This window comes from Cyanistes caeruleus, chromosome 1 (assembly GCF_971803275.1).
Source record: "Cyanistes caeruleus chromosome 1, bCyaCae1.hap1.1, whole genome shotgun sequence".
Taxonomy (NCBI): domain Eukaryota; kingdom Metazoa; phylum Chordata; class Aves; order Passeriformes; family Paridae; genus Cyanistes; species Cyanistes caeruleus.
This window is the reverse complement of record NC_141701.1, coordinates 7,473,535-7,490,387: the sequence shown is the minus strand read 5'-3', so window position 1 is coordinate 7,490,387 and position 16,853 is coordinate 7,473,535. Positions and strand designations below refer to the sequence as shown.

Below are 16,853 nucleotides of genomic sequence, written 5' to 3'. Positions count from 1 at the left end.
GGTATCATCTGCTGTTGTTGTTTGGGGGTTTGTTTGTTTGTTTGTTTGTTTGTTGGCTTTTTTTTTTTTTTTGTTTTTTCACTAATATTGAGCATTTGAGCAAAGTTGTGACAAGTTCTATGTAAACAATAATGTTGTCTAAACTACTGGAAGTGCCAGTTAAAGAGGTTCTGGATCAGTTTGGTTTTTTTTCCTAGAAATGCACAGTTCTGAAATACGGAAGTTTTACTTTTTGTAGTGAGGTGTTTTTTGGGGATTTGGTTGATTGGTTGCATTTTGTTAGTTGGTTTCTGTGTTTTGTTTTTTGTTAAAGTGCTTTCATTATTAACTTATTTCTCCCTGCTGCCACAGATTGTTGTTGCAGGTATTCTCTTTGTCATTGCAGCCCACCGTTGTAAGCCAGGCAATCTGTCATACCACAGCCCTCCCAACCACAGTTTTCCAAGTCTGAAGCTTGTTTTTCTTTCTAGTATTTCCTAGAAATGCATCTAAATCTAACTGACAGGCACCAGGAAGACTTGATTTTTGCATTCATTTCCTAACTGTGTGTACAATTCAAATGCATTTCTTGCCACTGAAGATGAGGGTCAGGAGCAGGATGCTGGACATTTATACAGATGCCAGATAAAATCATCAATAGTCTTCAGAAGGCAAAATATCACCAAGTAGTAATCCCCTTCAGAAGTGCCTGAGCTTTGTGCTGGGAGAACATCTGGCTCATACTGGTTGCTGTGTGTGCTGATTGTGGAGAATGATGGATAATTGATGGAGAATGATGGATATTCCCACCTGTCCATTCAGGAGAATGGACATGGATGGCTCACACAAATGGAGCATACAGCACCAATGTGCCCATTTCATGGGCTCAACTGGTGTTCAGGTTAAATGGGACCCCAGGAGTCCTCTACTGAAATTTCCTTCTCTAAACAAACTATGGGATCCTATAACATGGCTCAGTTTGATCCATTTGGGTCTTGAAAAGCTCTAAAGATGAGAAGGCACGATGCAGCTGGGCAATCTTCTTCACTGCCTGGCCATCCTCACAGGGAAAAAACCTCTTTCTATCCAGTGTGAGACTGATATCCTCCCATCACACACCACTGGGAAAAGCCTGGCCCCATCTTCCTGAGGACCTTGCCATGGGAGCTGCTGTGAGCCCCCCAAGGCCATCTCCTCTCCCTGCTGAACACTGCCCATCCCTCAGCCTCTCCTCCGGGGCATTCCAGCCCTGATCACCTCAGAGTCCTCCACAGAACTTGTTCTGGATTGGTCATGTGTCTTCTGTATCGATCTATTTAACTCTTAGTTAAGTCAGCTGAAATATGAATTAATCACTGTTAATTAATACCAATTAATTCCTGTAAACATGGTACCAGGTGCTCAGACCTGTTCTGTGAATGGTGATAACCTGTCCTTTCCATCTCTGAATACCATGGGCAAGAGGACAGGATAACTGTTCTTTCAGGATGAGAGATTCAAACATACTTCCCAAGCTGGACAGAGGTGGTCTAGTCACTCAGGGACAGTCACTTAGTCCTTTCCCAGCTTTACTGGACAGGACCTCAAAAAGCCATTTGTTTTTGCTGGCATGGGATGACAATGATGATTGACTTTGGAATGAGTGTCAGTAAGTACTCCCAAGAGGCACTTGACACCCTCTACAGGAAAGTCAGCAGCCAGTATTAAAAATCAATTAGCATTTTCACAGCACAACCTTTGCTATACAATGCACAATGACCTTTATAGGCCAGAGAAGAGTCAGTTTAATGTGCTTACTATATAATGCCAGGTGGTAATGTCTTCCCTCACTTAGGTGGCTCATGATTAAACTCAATTATCTCAGCTACCAATTGACCTTTATACATCTCCCACTACTTAGTGAATGGAAGTTGGTAAAAGCTAACAGGGTAGATACATCTTGTTATGACAATGTCTTACAAGTGGGAGCGAGGCATTTCTGATATGCAGTGGTATCGAGCAAGTTTTGTATTCTTCCAGATAAAGGAGAACTTGTTGAGATGCAACCAGGCTACTTCTGTGTCTTATGTGTACATTTTCCTTTCCTCTTTTCACTGTCATGCTTAATTGGAGGTGTTTGGTAGATAAATATTTTCCATTTAACAAGAGTAGGAAGAGACATTTATCGTACCAGATGGTGGTCCAGTAAAGAAGGAGGGAATTTACCCTCTTTATTCAGCTTTAGAGGCTTCATTCAAAGTACATCCAGTAGTTGATACTATGCAGAACCACAGTGCTGGAAATGGCCTTTGTAATCTTCTTCCTGATGCAGTCGCTTCCCATGATCCAGATATTTGTTAGCCCTGGAGGTCTGACAAAAAATGTTCTGAGGTCAGTAGTAAAATGAAGTATCACAGTACAGTCTCCTTTCATGTGCAGCTAGATTACTTCATCTCATTTACCCCATTTTAAATCCGTGCCAGGGGAAGACTAGCTGATATTTCTAAAACACATATAATTTTTCAATCTCTTCAGTTCAGCCTGAGGAGGAATTTATCATTTACAATTGCATTTTCATTGGGAAAGTTTGAATTTTACAAGGCCTCAGCATGTGTGTGGCACATTTGCTCGTCCTGATAAAACTTCTTGACAAAGTGTTTCTGTTTCTTGTAAATGTTCCTCACATCCCTGTGTCCAGGATACCAGAGTTTGAAACCTGGTTTAAATGAAAGCTGATTTGAGTTCTCCCTGTGGAATGGGCTGTGGGTAACTCTTCACTCCAGTAAAGCAAACACAGCATTTAAAGAGTATTTTTTTAAAAATGAAACAGCACAGCTTTGTAAATAATTGAGTATTTTGCATCTTTTGTTCTTCACCATGTTTCCTTTCTATTGAAATACTCTGGAAGCAAGGGAAGGGCAGTTTTGTTGTGCCCCATTCTTATGGGCTCATCTTTTCTTTTGCTGATTTTCACTCTGCTCAGTTTGTCAATGCCTAATATTTTTTTCCCTATTGCAATTGTCATTTGGAGCTCTCGTTTGGCAAAACTCTCCTGAAGATGTTTTCATTTCCTCTCCAGGCTCCAAAGATGCCAGCATATGTCCATGAAACACCGTCACTGAATTACTGTCTCTTTTCATGGTAATTAGTTTAGACTTTTGGACTACATCTATTCTGGCTAATTGAATGGCACCAGGGAAAGTTCCCAGCAATGGGAACTTGATAGACTGTCCTGTTAAATGGTTCCTGCTATGATTTTGGCCCCATCCAGCTGGCACTCTCCCAAATGCATCTTGGACACAGTTGGGGAGTCAGCATAGACCCAGGACCATTCCCAGAAACCAGTTTGGATGCCCACCCTGTTTCCAAGGCTGGGAGAGTTTAACAGTACAGATATAGGCAAATCTGAGCCAAAGAATGATCCCAGACACATGTAGCATAATTATATAGCCATATTGTACACCAAAAACAGGTTTGGATTTTCCCTTTCCCTCTTTATCTGGAAAGAATCACAATTACTGACTTAAAAAAAATAACAACAACAACAAAAAAAACCTATGTGGTTTTTAAATATGTGTAAATAATGCATAGCTTGGGAATCACTACCATTTTCTGTGACAGATGAATTGGTGCTGTTCATAAGTATCTCTTACCTTCCAGCCACTGATTGTACAAATACATGCACATATTGCATCTCTGTACTGGACCTGCTCCACAGATGAATCAGGACTGAGCAGTGAAAGGGCTCCACTGCCCAGGAGCGTGGCTTGTTGCAGCAATTAGGTGTTATATGATGGATAAGAAAGAGAATATGGGGATGGAAGTGAGGATTTCTTGATTATGATGGTTGACTGCTGAGCTGGAGAGCTGGATACTTTCCCTCCACCCAGTGCAGAGCTCCCAAGAGATGCTCCACGAGAGACTCAGAGCCAGAACTTTAGCCCAAGGTGGAAACTTATTTATGATGCCTCAGAAAAGTGGCCATCGTCTGTATCTTCTGGTTGTAGACAAATTCAGAGTGGGCTACAAAGAGGCAACCATGACTCATTGTCTTCCTTAATCAAAAGCTGTGGAGGAAAAAGAGGCAGGAATTATGTCCTTGTTAAAAAATCATATATGTCTGTATCAAGATTGATTTGTTTTGGGTGTTCAAGTAGTTCCCATGGGATTTTCTGACTAATCAGATGGCAAATGTTTTCAGGCCAAGACCTTTCCTTGTCTCAGGAGACCCTGAGGCAGCTTCCTTCCCATGGTTACAGCTCTACATATCGTTTTTTTCAGGTGATATGCTCCCACATATCCCACATGCTCCCTTGAGCAGGGATTTCTTGCAGTGAGAAACCTTCCTGTGGTGTGCACCAACCACACATTTATACAGATGTTGTGGCCTTGACACCAAAAGTTGGTGTTGGCTTGGAATGATCTTAACCTGATTTCAAGCTGTCCCAGTTGCAGTGGCCTGACAGGAAATTTGCAGCAAAACCTAGAATTTCACGTCAGAATTAGAGAGACCCTGCAAATAATTTTGTTTTTCATGGAATGTGCAGTTCTCTTTTACATCAAATGAGGAGAAATTCTTCTATCATTAAAAATGGAACAAAAAGAGTTTTTCTATTCAACCTGCTATTAATATTAAAACACTGTAAAAGCAACCCTGTGCTCCAGAGATGTACAATACAATGTCCCCAGAATGTAATATCAAGGATAGCAGGTATTATTGATTAATTTCATTATACTGGGTACAGTATTCACTTTGGAGAGTCACTCAATACTAGTTATCAAAATATATGCAGAGGACAGGTAAAGGTTACAAAACTGCCTGGAGAACAGAGCTAACAAAGTGAGCTCTCAGCTGTGAGTCCTGTGCATGACTTAGTACTGCTAATAGTGCGAGTATGTGCATATTACAAGCCCTATTGATCATCAGGAGCTACACTTCAAGTCAGAAATAACAAAGGTAGCAGGACAAACACAGAAAATAATAGCCCATTAATCTGGATAACAGAAGCAAACTGTGATGTTTGAAAGTCACTGGTAGAACAGTTTTGTTCACTCAGGTAGTAGCTGAAGAGTAGAGAAGGAAAATTGGTATCTTTCTTCTGTGTCTGAGATTGGTACTGCAACAGGTTCAACTGCAAACCCACATATTAACTTTTTAATGTTATTATTATTATTGTTCCCAGTGTCCTTAACATCTCAACATATATAGGTTTCACCAATGGGCAAGTAAGTTCCACTAAAAGCAATTTACTATCTGGAGGGCAAGTATAAAGGTTCTTCCTCTGAAACAAAAATGCTCTAAAACCACAGGCCATTTGAGAAATCCTTCTCTGCTTTTACCACCTTTCCTTTGCATTACAAATATTTATCTGTAATGGCTACTTACCTCATCTTGTTCCAACTGATCTTCCTGCTGCAGCTGCAAGATCTAATGCCTTATGATAATACAAATGAATAATAGCTCTTACACACCAACTGAGAATTTATAATTAACTTCTGCTTTGGTAGAAACCAAACATCGCCCTTAACAAGCAACAGATAAATAAACAACAAAAAACATCCCTTTCCTAAAAATCTTTATGTCAGTTCTTAATTTTTAAAGTTTCACACTTATGAAACTGCACAGACAAATCAGACTATCTGGAAACATTCTTATACATGATAATTTTCGTCTAAACTATAGCAATTTCACCCACTTTACATGGCCCTTTGCAGTTATTTGAGGTGACAAGGACAATGAGGGAAGTGAACTGTGTCACCTGGATGATGGATGTTGGACATCATTCAAATTTCCTCTTGCCAGCTGAAATGAGAATGCCCTCCTCTCCCCATATGGATGTGGTCAGCCAGCCACCTGCAGCTGGGGCTGTTACACCCACCCCAACACCAACCTGCACTGCCTATGGAGAATCAGAATTCCATTGTTTATTGTTAAAGAGAAAAGTTAGGGAAGGACAGCCCAGGAAATGGAAATCAGCACACTGAGCTCTGTGGCCACCTGTGTCTGACAGGCGTGCAGATTCATTTAGCTGGTGGAAACACATGATTCACTGGATTACAGTGAGAAGATGGAAACTTGAACCCACCTGAATCCTGTAAAATTACTTTTCCTCATGATGTGGCAGCTTTGTCATCTTTTACCGTGACTTACGGGAGATAACAAACACCCTCTACAGGGAGGCTACTCTAACTCTCCTATTGATTTTTGCCAGTCCTCTGTGCTTGTTTAATAAGAAAAATGTTGCTCAAAACTGAGTCTGATAATCTTAAATACGTTATTTACTTTTTGAAAGGTGATCTGGATTATGATTAATATGGTAAACAGCTCAAACCTAATAGAGCCAATGCTTCTTTATATCTCGCAGTGGCCCAGTCCTGGTGCAGAGAAGAAAGTCAAGCCTGAATTAAACACTCTCAGCTTTCATGTTTGTGGTTTTGATTTATTTTCTGATGCCTATGTATAGGCCTCCATTCAATTGCAGGAGCTAATGTCATCCTGCTACTTAGCTGGGGATGACAACCTCAGCTATCTGCCAGGTACAACCTCCTTTCACACTTCCCCTGCCCTTTCCTGGGGTCAGTCAGCACTAAAACCCTTCCCTTTTGATGATCAGCTGAGAAACTTGGTACATATTCTCCTGTGAGGGTGTCAGACACCTTTTACAGGGAACATCTGACGGTTCCAGTCTCTTGTTTGCACTGTGAGGCTGTGACAGGCACCTCAAGGCACCAGCATAGCCCAGGAGGAAGGGCACAGGTGAACCACACCGACCTGTACTGATCCCTGTCCCTCTCTCCTCTTCACTCCTTGCTGCCCTTTTTAACTGAAATCACATCCCACCCATGCACCAAGACCCTCAGCAACTTCCTCAGGTGTCACCCTAGGATGGGACCAGGCCCCCATCAAACACCTCCTGCATCCCTCCACTGGAAATGGGGTCATTTTCCATGAGACTGCAGAAGATGCAGCTTCCCTTTGGCAGGGGAGGCACGATGGATCCCAGCCTGGCAGTCCTGCCCTTCCTTGCTGGCTCTCAGAAGGGTCTCCAAGGCCCCTGTCAGCCATGAACCTGCCATAGGAGGCTTTTGTGGTGCCTTTCCTGTGGAATATACAGCAATAGCTCCTTGCTATTGATTAGCAACAGCTCAATATGTTTTAGGCAGCAGAGCTTTACTGGAAGCGCAGTTGCTCCTGGTGCTGCTGACTCCCAGAGACAGAGCTCTTCTCACTGCACTCCTCCTGAGCTCATCTTCCTTTCTCTTGAGATCACTATGTACATTTGTCATGCTGTGCAGGACCCTACAGACACCAGTGCTTGCTTTGAATTTCTTCTTTGCATCCCAGCTGGGCACTGATAAGTTGTCTTGTCATGCTGAACCACTGCTTTGTTTTGGTATTTTTTTTTTTTTTTACACAGTGATACAATATTTCCCTTGCCTTGAAATCTTACCTTGAAACTGGAGCTGGGCCTAAATGGAAAAAAGTCCCCATTGGCAGACTTTTCTTGTTAAAATGGAAAAATAAATAAAAATAAGGTATTGGATAAGACTTTATGTGTTAATTCTCAAAATGGAATTTATCTACAATATGGTGTGGTTTACAGTTACAATTTTAAACTGGTGGTAACTTTCTACACTGTCAAAATGTAAAAAGTTATCTACCAATTTTAATAAACTATCTACTCAGAAGAGCAACATTTCTACCATGTTCAAAATAGGATTGGAAAAAAACTCAACTTAAAGGACCAATCAGTATTATTTTTTCTTATTGATGCTGGGAGGAAATTCTGATGTGTTTTGTGAATTTACACCAGTGAAATTGAAATGTGAAACTGTGAATTGACTCTTCAGTCAGGATTCATTCTGCATAAAGAATGAAAGCACAATTAAGTTAGTAAGACATCAGTGGTACTGTGTTGAAGCCATGAAGAATAAGGAAAACCCAGAAATAACTCATGATTACTGGTCAACCTTCACAGAAAACTGAGATTAGAAACATCAGCTGCAGGGGGGTTTTGTGTGCTTATGTTAGATCACTTTTCTGCTTTAAAAGGAATAAAATGTACATCAGAAAGGCAACGATACAAAAATGAAACTGAGGAATATTTTAAGTAGTTGAGCATTGCTTTAGTAAGAGCTGCTGTGAGCAGTGAAATGTATGTGGTGAAACATCTGCTCTGGCTCTCATGTCAACATAATTGTTCTCATTAAATGTGTTTCTGTGGATGGAGAATCCATACCATGCCCCTTCCATATGGATTATTTGGTGCCTAAATGATAGCTAAATTGAGCTTCCTTGGTAATGACACTAACTTGGGTCTTCCTTTCTGTGTTTCATCACAGCATGAAGAAATTTGGTAATTTAAATTTAGGTTCTTTCCACCAATCTGAAGGTAGAAAAATTTAATCCACTTCCTTACTCTGTCTTTTCTTGCCTCAGTGACTTTCCCATCTTGCAAGTGTTCACCCCTTAACCTATCTGATCCTTTATCTTACATATCTTCAAAGAAAAGAAAGGAAAAGAAAAATAAAATGTAAACAAACATAAAAAACCTGTTTTCCTTTTCAATTTCTGCTCCTTGTTCCATCTCCTGTGCTTATTAATATTGCTGCTTAAAATTATTATCTGAAATTATTTTCTACAGATAATCCCACAGTTCTGTTGAGCTTTCAGTTCCTTACTAGTGTTCAAATTTAGGTCTTGCTTTTTCCCAAATTAAACTCTTTTGTAGCCATTCTGACATTCTTGCCCAGGTTTTGATCAGCTCTTGTTTTCATAAGAAAGAAGCTTGCCTGTCACTGTGTCAGGTACAAGCTGACCTTCCTCTTCTCTGTGTAAGTCACTGCTGTCAGGAGTGATCTCCCAGGCTGCTGAGGCCACATCATCCCACCATGACGTCTTTCTGTGCTTCCCTCAGGATTCTCTTTTCTTATTACAAGAAAACCAAAACAAAGCACCTATTTGCCTGAACTGAACCAAATGAACTGAGCTGAACTATCTCCCCAGCCTCTTTCAATCAGTATCACAATGTCAGCTCCTGCCTCTGCTCCACCCACAGGCTGACAGCTTCCACTGGTTGCCCTCTCCCTTAATGCCATTTGTTTCCCATAACAAATGGCAAAATTCATGGCTTCTTCCTTCTTAAATACCCTCAAAGTCCATCTTCATCACGAGTCCTACAAAGAATTTAACAGTATCCATCCACCCACTCTGCAACCTGGATTTTTACCTTTGTTTTCTTGTTTTTCCCTTTTCTACCCTGGTGTTCAGTTTCAACTTCACTGGAAGCAGTTTTGGGGTAGAGCCTTCATTGGCTGCCTGGTTGGGAAGCAGTCTTGATTTCTCAGTGTGAGAATTGTTTCCCCTGAGTGTCCCAAGGCTAACTTGATGTGGTTTTGCATTTTATATTTTACAATGTTTTGCTGTATGATTTTAATCTCAGAACACTTAGCTTCAAACTGGATAGACTATAAAACTTCACAGTCACCCGAAAGACTGTTATAGATGTGTATCAGAAACAGTCCCACATTCATATTTCTCTTGGACTCTTCCTCAAGCTCACTGAGGTTTTCCCATAACTCCCACCTTTGTGAGAAACCACCCTGTCAAGACTCACAAGCTTCTTTCTTATGACCTTCATCCTTTTTGTTATCAGATCCAGTCAGCCTTTTCTTCTTATCCCTCCCTCCTCTGCCTGAATGACTCATCTGTTGTATTCCTTCTGGCATTTAGCTTCAGAGTTGTCTGGGCAGGGACTCTGTTGCTGTGATTTAACTTTATAGCATCCGGTCCTGGGGGACTCAGATCCCCAGTGATGGTCTTAGAGCCGTCCTGTTTTCCCAGTGATTCTGTCTCCTATAGCACGCTGCTCAAGAAGTACCTGAAAATACATTAACATATAGCACAATGATATATCCCCAAAGAATCTGATTTAAGGTCAAATTTTTGTTTTTACTGTACACTTTCTTGTTGAACAGTTCAAGTTAAGGACAAAGTGTCAGCCTAAATTTACCATCTTTGGTTATCTCCTGTCACAGTCTTCATCTTATTTTAATGCAGCTTACTTAGACATGCAAAAAATAAAGGTCATTTCCTTCTACTAAAAAGAATTTGTATTTCTTTATTTTGAAGAATGACCTTATTGCTACTGAAGAGACTGACAGACAGGCAGTGGAGAAGTTTGGAATAGTTTATTCCAGAGTTTATCAAGCATGGTGAACATGTCGTTGACAGTGCTTAAGCAAATGCAAAAGGGGAAAGGCAGCTGCACCTGGTGGTTTTTTCAGAGATGTGTCTGAGCTGAGGGTATGTGTGCTTCTGTCTAAGGACCTGCTTGGTCATTAACATTGATAATCACAAATTGGTGATGCAAGTGCAGATGGAGGAAGCATTGGGTTAGGAGTGATGGATGCATGATGCTCATGAAGCTTTGTGCTCTTGATGGTGGGAGGCTTGGACAAGGGCATGGGGTTTTGCTTGAAGGAAGGGAATGAGGGTGCAGAAATGGGGGGTTGGCAGAACAGAGCTCAGAATGGACCTGCAGCTCTGCTGGTATCCAGAAAAGCCAATGCTGAGAAACCCTTGTTTAGGTGCAATGTTCTTTCAGACTGCACCACAAACTGCCTGGAGAGTTTGAGGTGATTTATCCCCCAGCCTCTGTGCTGGCTTTGCCAAGGTCCTGCTCTCTACCTCGCACAGGAGATGATGCTGATACACAAGAATTTAAGGGAAGGCTGCTATCTGCCCCTGTACCATGAAGGTGGCATCACATTAATTCCAGGAGGGAAAACAAGGAGAGAGGGAGCTGTCACTGGGGAATTGTAAGGCAATCTGGCATGAAAGCTGACTCTCACTCCTGCAGGAAGCAGATCTTCAGAAGTGCCTGGAGAATTTAAATAAGATTGAGAGAGAGCAGCTAAAATATTTAATACTAGACAACTTTCAAAATTAAAAGTAAGGGAAAAGGTATATTGAAGGAAATTCCATGAAGACACACAAAAAGACAGCTATTTTTAAGTATCCTTTGGAGTATGAGAGACAGTAAGTTTCATATCATGGTATTTTTCAGTGTCAAAACCAAAATGGAATGAAATAACTGTGAAATGTCAGGAATCACATCTTCCATCTTAGGTATTATTTTCCTTGAAAGCCTTTTCTAAACAGCATTTTTGAGATTATAGTCTTTCCTTCCTCTAAATCAGAGTTACATATATGTTTATTCTGTTAATTAATGAATAAAGTTCCTTTAAGCCTCAGCAATATACCTGTTTATCCTTAATAACCGGGTCACTGTATAATAAATCTGAACCATACTGAAATCAAAGTAAACCAAAGGGTGGGTTAGGGAAATTTGCATCAAGATTTTCATGTCCCTCGGGTGCTTGGCTGACAATTCCAGTGATTGCACCAGAAATGTGTAACTTGCTATTTAATATCTTCATTATTGGCAGGCAAATTTCCTCTTTGTCTTTAGGGATTAGCCAGAATAATGGAATTACTATAATAGGATGAATTTTCACAAGACAAAGTAAGGAGTTGTTTCCCAAGTTATTACTTTTATGAGTGGAAAATAGAAGTAGCAATAATAATGGCATTAATAGCAATTATTATATTTAAAAGACTAACAATAAGACTTTAGTAAATTATACAAGATGTGGTTCCTTTACAAAAAGGCTCATATGAACCTTTTTAAAAAATAAAAAACAAACAAAACCCACCAAAACCCCAAGCAATCCAAACCCAAACAGAAGTAAAGAAAAAAACCCTATGTATTTCAAACTAATTATTCTGCAGTCAAGTGACATAACCTGTTAAGCAGAAGCCTGGAAAAGTCAGTGTAGTATGAAAACTGACACAATCCATAAAAAAAAGTGTCACAATCAAATTTCTCTGCTCTGGTCATAGGCACATTCAAATTTGTTCTACAAGATACAGTACAGGAGGTCCTGAAAAGCAGAACTTCTTTCCAATTTCCATGGCAGTGAAATCAGCAGATTGATGGTTTAAATAAGCTATCTAGATTTCCAACTAGGTATGCAATCAGAATGTAAATGCACTGGAAATTTTTTTATTCATGCTGCACTGGATTTATCTCACCATGAAGACACTTTGCAATGTCCTTTTCTCAGGATTGTTGCTGAAATGTAATTCTTGCTAATGCTTTGCATAAAAAAGGGATATTCTACAAAACGTGACGTTGGCTCTCTTAGCAGGTAAAAGAATCAGCCCTGATGGAGAATAAAGTAATAAAGGATACAACACTAGAAATATCAATAATGTCTTTTGCTTTGTGCATAAAAAGGAGTGGGAGAAGCTATTTTAAATTACTTAATTAAACATAAAGAAAATGGACATGCTGGCAGCAGTTCTGAGGCAGGGATGTCATGTATGGGATTGCCTACTAATCTCAGTTCCTGCCCATACTCATTTTGAGAACTACTGCCTCATAATGGCTGAGAAGATCATAGAATCACAGAACAGTTTGGGTTGGAAGGGACCTGAAAGATTGTCAAGTTCCAAGCCCCTCGCCATGGACAAGGACCTTCCACTAGAGCAGATTGCTGAAAGATGGTATCTTGCAATTGCTGCTACTGACTGGAGAAAGATGCTGAAAATTACTGAAAAATATTCTAAAGTTACAGCTACAGTAATAATACTGTTCTTTTTTTGCTTTACCTTACTCTTACCTGCCCTCTTGCAGTACTTGCAGTTATTGTTTAAGTGAAGGAGTGATATCAATCAACATAACAGAAATACTGCAAATCCCTACTGGACAGTCCTACATCAGTTTAAATCAAATTTATTTCACATTAAGGCAGCTAGGAATATCTAGTGAGATGCTCAAGCTGCTGTTTGGCAGTCCCCAGAGAGAGAACTCGATGGGAGTTTGCACAGACTCAGCAGTCAGGTCTGTGCAGGGACTCCCATCTCAGAGGGGTGGGACAGTGGTGCCTGTTGGCTACAGACTGGGGCCATTCTACCTGAGATCTGTGACTCAGTCTGTGAAATCTCTGTAACTGTTACAGGGCAGAAAAAACAAACAAACAAATAAATTACACACACAGACACAAATCCCCCTGGTGTAGTCCAACCCACGTTATAGAAATGGACCTGATAGGACAGCAATTGGAAATTAAGAAATGACCACTTATGAGACCATGAGACACCTCTTGTCTGGCAACACCCACAACAAAATGATGCCTGTGTGCCAAAACTCGTTCACTCTGCCCCCAGTTTTTGGATTGAGGAGTCTGGCCAGGGAAGTCAGTCACCTACGATCTGACATTCTGAAATTTTGTTTTGCTGCTTCTCAAGGGGAAAAATATTGAAAACTGTCTGTGACAGGGTATCGGGCCCTGACTGGGGCTTTGGAGACCCTGGAAAGCCTGAAAGCCTGGTCTGGTAGCTGTCAGATAGGGAGCTCTGGCTCTTGAGGATCCATGGCACAGCTCCGTGCTCAGATCTTGTCCCATCTGGAAGGTGAGCTGTCAGAAAACTGGGAATTGTCAGAAAATTTGGTAACATGGTGGACAAGGAAGTGGGCTGAAAGGTTAGAATTAGACAAACCTGTACGTATGAAGATCCTGAAAAAAATAACAGTCTTCTCAAAATTGCACAATTTTGGACAATTCTTAAATTATGATGACAGAAAACTTCAGCCGTGCTTTGGTTGCACTCTTTTTAATCTATACTTTACAGTATGAAAAAAAAATAAAATTCTTCTCCTTTTTTCCAGCCATTGCCAAGTAAATAATATTAAATACCATTATTGTTTAGATTGGTGTCCTTGGTGTTAATGGAATAAGCATCCATTGTCTTTAATGGAAGTAAGTTCGGACTCATCTGCTGTTTTCCAATTTCTGTTCACTGATGTATCACCCACAGGAATTGCTAAAATGTTTCTAAGAGGTAGATTAGCAGAAGGGAAATGGAGATGAGATCCCATATGGGTGAGCTTGACTCACCAGAATACATAATCAAGTGTTTATCTGCTTTTGCTGGCTACAGAGCTATTCCTAATTCTTTAAAAGGTTCACCTAGGTCCTGATTAATCAAGGTAATCAAGGAAGATAAATCAATTAATCTATCAGATTTTTGTCGATGGTGATATTAATAGAAGAGGAATTGAAGGCTGAGTTTTACCAACATAATTCTAATATGGTCATAGATGTTTCAAACATCCCTGAGAAGATGCAAGAAATACCAACACTTCTTGTTATGTACAAACTCTGAAAAGAGAAATTTTGTCCTTCCCCCTAAAGACAATTATGGCTCTTTATTGATGAAATTTTATGGCCTTTGTACATTTGTTCCCCCTTGTTTTGCACACAGATTACAGCCAAACCTCAAGGGTGTGTAGACAGATCAAATACAAACAGTAGAATTCCTTTTCCTTTAATGATAGGACAATATTTGCATATGCAATATAATAATAGAGGATATCAGAGTGCTCAATTCTTCACACCTGATTTTGAAGAAAAAAGGGCATGCAGAAGTTGGTGGTGGTTTTTTATAGTTTTATGGACACTCTCTGCAGGAGGCTCCACCTCTGCTGTTAGCTACGTTCAACTTTGATGATTCTCCACATTCTCCATGTACAAGATTAATTAGTTTATGACACAGAAGGTTCCTGTTTTCTTTAATTTGCTAATACATCCATCTGTCAATGCAGACTTTCTCTGAAATCCCCTGCATCTGTGAGCTGTCCATTTTCAAATAACCTTTTTAACTGTGGATTATCAATCACTTTGTATTTTACTTCAGACAGATTAGGACCTGATATCTTCCTCTTACTTCAGATACAGATTAAGACCTGATATCTTCTTTTTTTTTTAATCAAAAAAACCTACTTTTTAATCAGAAAATACTATGGTTCTGTATAACTTAAAGATATTTGTAATCATACTAATGTTCTTTAAATTTAATGCTGAGATTTCTCAGCCTTCCTAGAAATCCATGTTACTCAGTTACAGTAACAGAATATGTTTGTATGTATATGTGTATATGTAACAACTGCTGTATAATTACAACAATATTGTTGGCATTTATCAAACTTGTTTAATGAAATTTGCTCACATCTCTTTAGGCTTCAAACTGGCATGAGTCAAAGTGATCTCCTCACCCCTTCCTTTAGCCTGGAGAAAAGCTCTCTGGCAGGATTTGCTGTGCTGTCTCAGCTCCCCCTGTGCAGGGAGAGGCTGAGGAGGCTGAGGGGCTGCTGATGGAGGCTCTGCACAGTGGTACCCGGCCTTCCATCTGCTCCAGGTTGTTGCTAAGGAACGTCTGCTGCAAATAACAGCAGCACCTTCCCCCACCTGCTCCCACGCCGGCTCCAAGGGCTCCGCTCTCTCTCCTTGACTCCACGGGCCGGGAAGCACCAGATGCTGCAGGATTGCTTGGAAGTTTTTCTCTCACTTTCTCCCCCTCCCAAGTCACTCCTTAAATCCTCCAGAACTGAAGCACCTGCTGCCAGCCCAAGAGGAAGCCGCACAGCCTGCTCCCTCCCAGCCATGCCCGTGCCAGTCCTTCCAGAGCTCTTCCTCGGGCTCCCTTCCTCGCCTGCCTCTCCATGGTGTGGTGAGGCACATCACCATTCAGGCCTGCAGACCCAAATGCTTTGTGCACGGATTTACAGAGAGAAGGTGAGAATTCATGCAGCAAGTTTCCCTCCTCTCCACAAATGCATGAACTAGTCCCTTAGAGCTGTGATTTGGATCCCATAACTCATGTGTGCTTGGAGGGAAATGAAAAAGCACGTGTCTGACTATCCTCATACTTTAGTGATTACTCTGTTTGAATTAATTATACTCTTTTTTGGCATTTTTGGAAAGTTCTGTGGCTGATGGTGTGAGAAATGATTTTATAAGAACAGAAGAGCCGACCACTCGTGATTATGAAATGATATACAGTTGAGGAAATATTCTTTATCTCTACTGAGAGTTAGGAAAAAGTTCATAGGCAGAGCACCCTACTATGAATAATCTTCTTATTTCTAATGCCACCCAGTCATGCAGACTTAAAGATAAGTACAGATGAACTAAGAGAGGCTGAAGTTATTAAATGTAATGGAAATGGACTTTAAATTTGGCGAATCAAAATTTTGGATTAACTTTTTCTTTTAATACGCTTAAATTGCCACCATAGCAGTTCCATTTTCCTCATCAAAATAGTTAAGTGGGAGATGAAGTGATGCAAGCTGTGATCTATCAAGGAATCACAGCCTCTGAGAAGAAACAAGTGAAATATGGAAATGGCTGTTACAATGCCAGGCCTTGTGCCAGGGTGAAATGGAGACTTTTATTCTTTAGAGATTCTTCTGAAAGGAGGTTTGTACTTCCAGTGAAACAGTGTTACCCACCATAATCTGACATTTTTTTCAGTTTCAGGTCCTCCAAGCCATTTTTTTCATAACTTTGGGCTGCACAAAAAGGGTCTTGGAGCATCCAACAGCTGGGAGAGGAAGAGATTTGGAGGGAACATGATCTAGGTCAGAGATGTTAAATGAAACTTCCCAGAGCTGATGATGTTTAATGCAGCCCATTGTATGGGTGGAACTGATGTCCTGGAGGGAGTGGGAAGGCAGGAAAGGCAGGAAAGCTGCTTCTTTCCCAGGGATTCCGGGACACCTATGGACAACATATGTCTGCAAAGATGGCCTTGGGAGAGCTTCCAGGTCTCTGTTTGCTGCCCTGGCCAGGGCTGGGGGCTGCAGCTGTCTCCTGGAGTTGGTGGTCTTTGTAGCCAGGATTGTGTCCAGACGTTCACAGCTCATGGGTGGCACCACATGGAGCGAGGGGAAATATGGGACATCCCTGGCTAGGATGGATTGCTCCCTCCTGATCTCCCACCCATCTGTGGCACACCCACTTGTGAAAATGCTTTTTTTTATACAGTT

The 16,853-nt window shown here is 40.8% G+C and overlaps 1 long non-coding RNA gene across 1 annotated transcript; it reads right to left on the bottom strand.

The window, feature by feature from the left end:
• Positions 1–1,362: 1,362 nt before the first annotated feature.
• LOC111925157 (uncharacterized) lies at positions 1,363–15,179 on the bottom strand. Its single transcript, XR_002862081.2, has 4 exons — positions 15,035–15,179; positions 9,576–9,839; positions 3,612–4,025; positions 1,363–2,329 (listed from the first exon to the last, which is right to left on the bottom strand). It is a non-coding gene; the product is annotated as an uncharacterized LOC111925157 (long non-coding RNA).
• Positions 15,180–16,853: the final 1,674 nt, after the last annotated feature.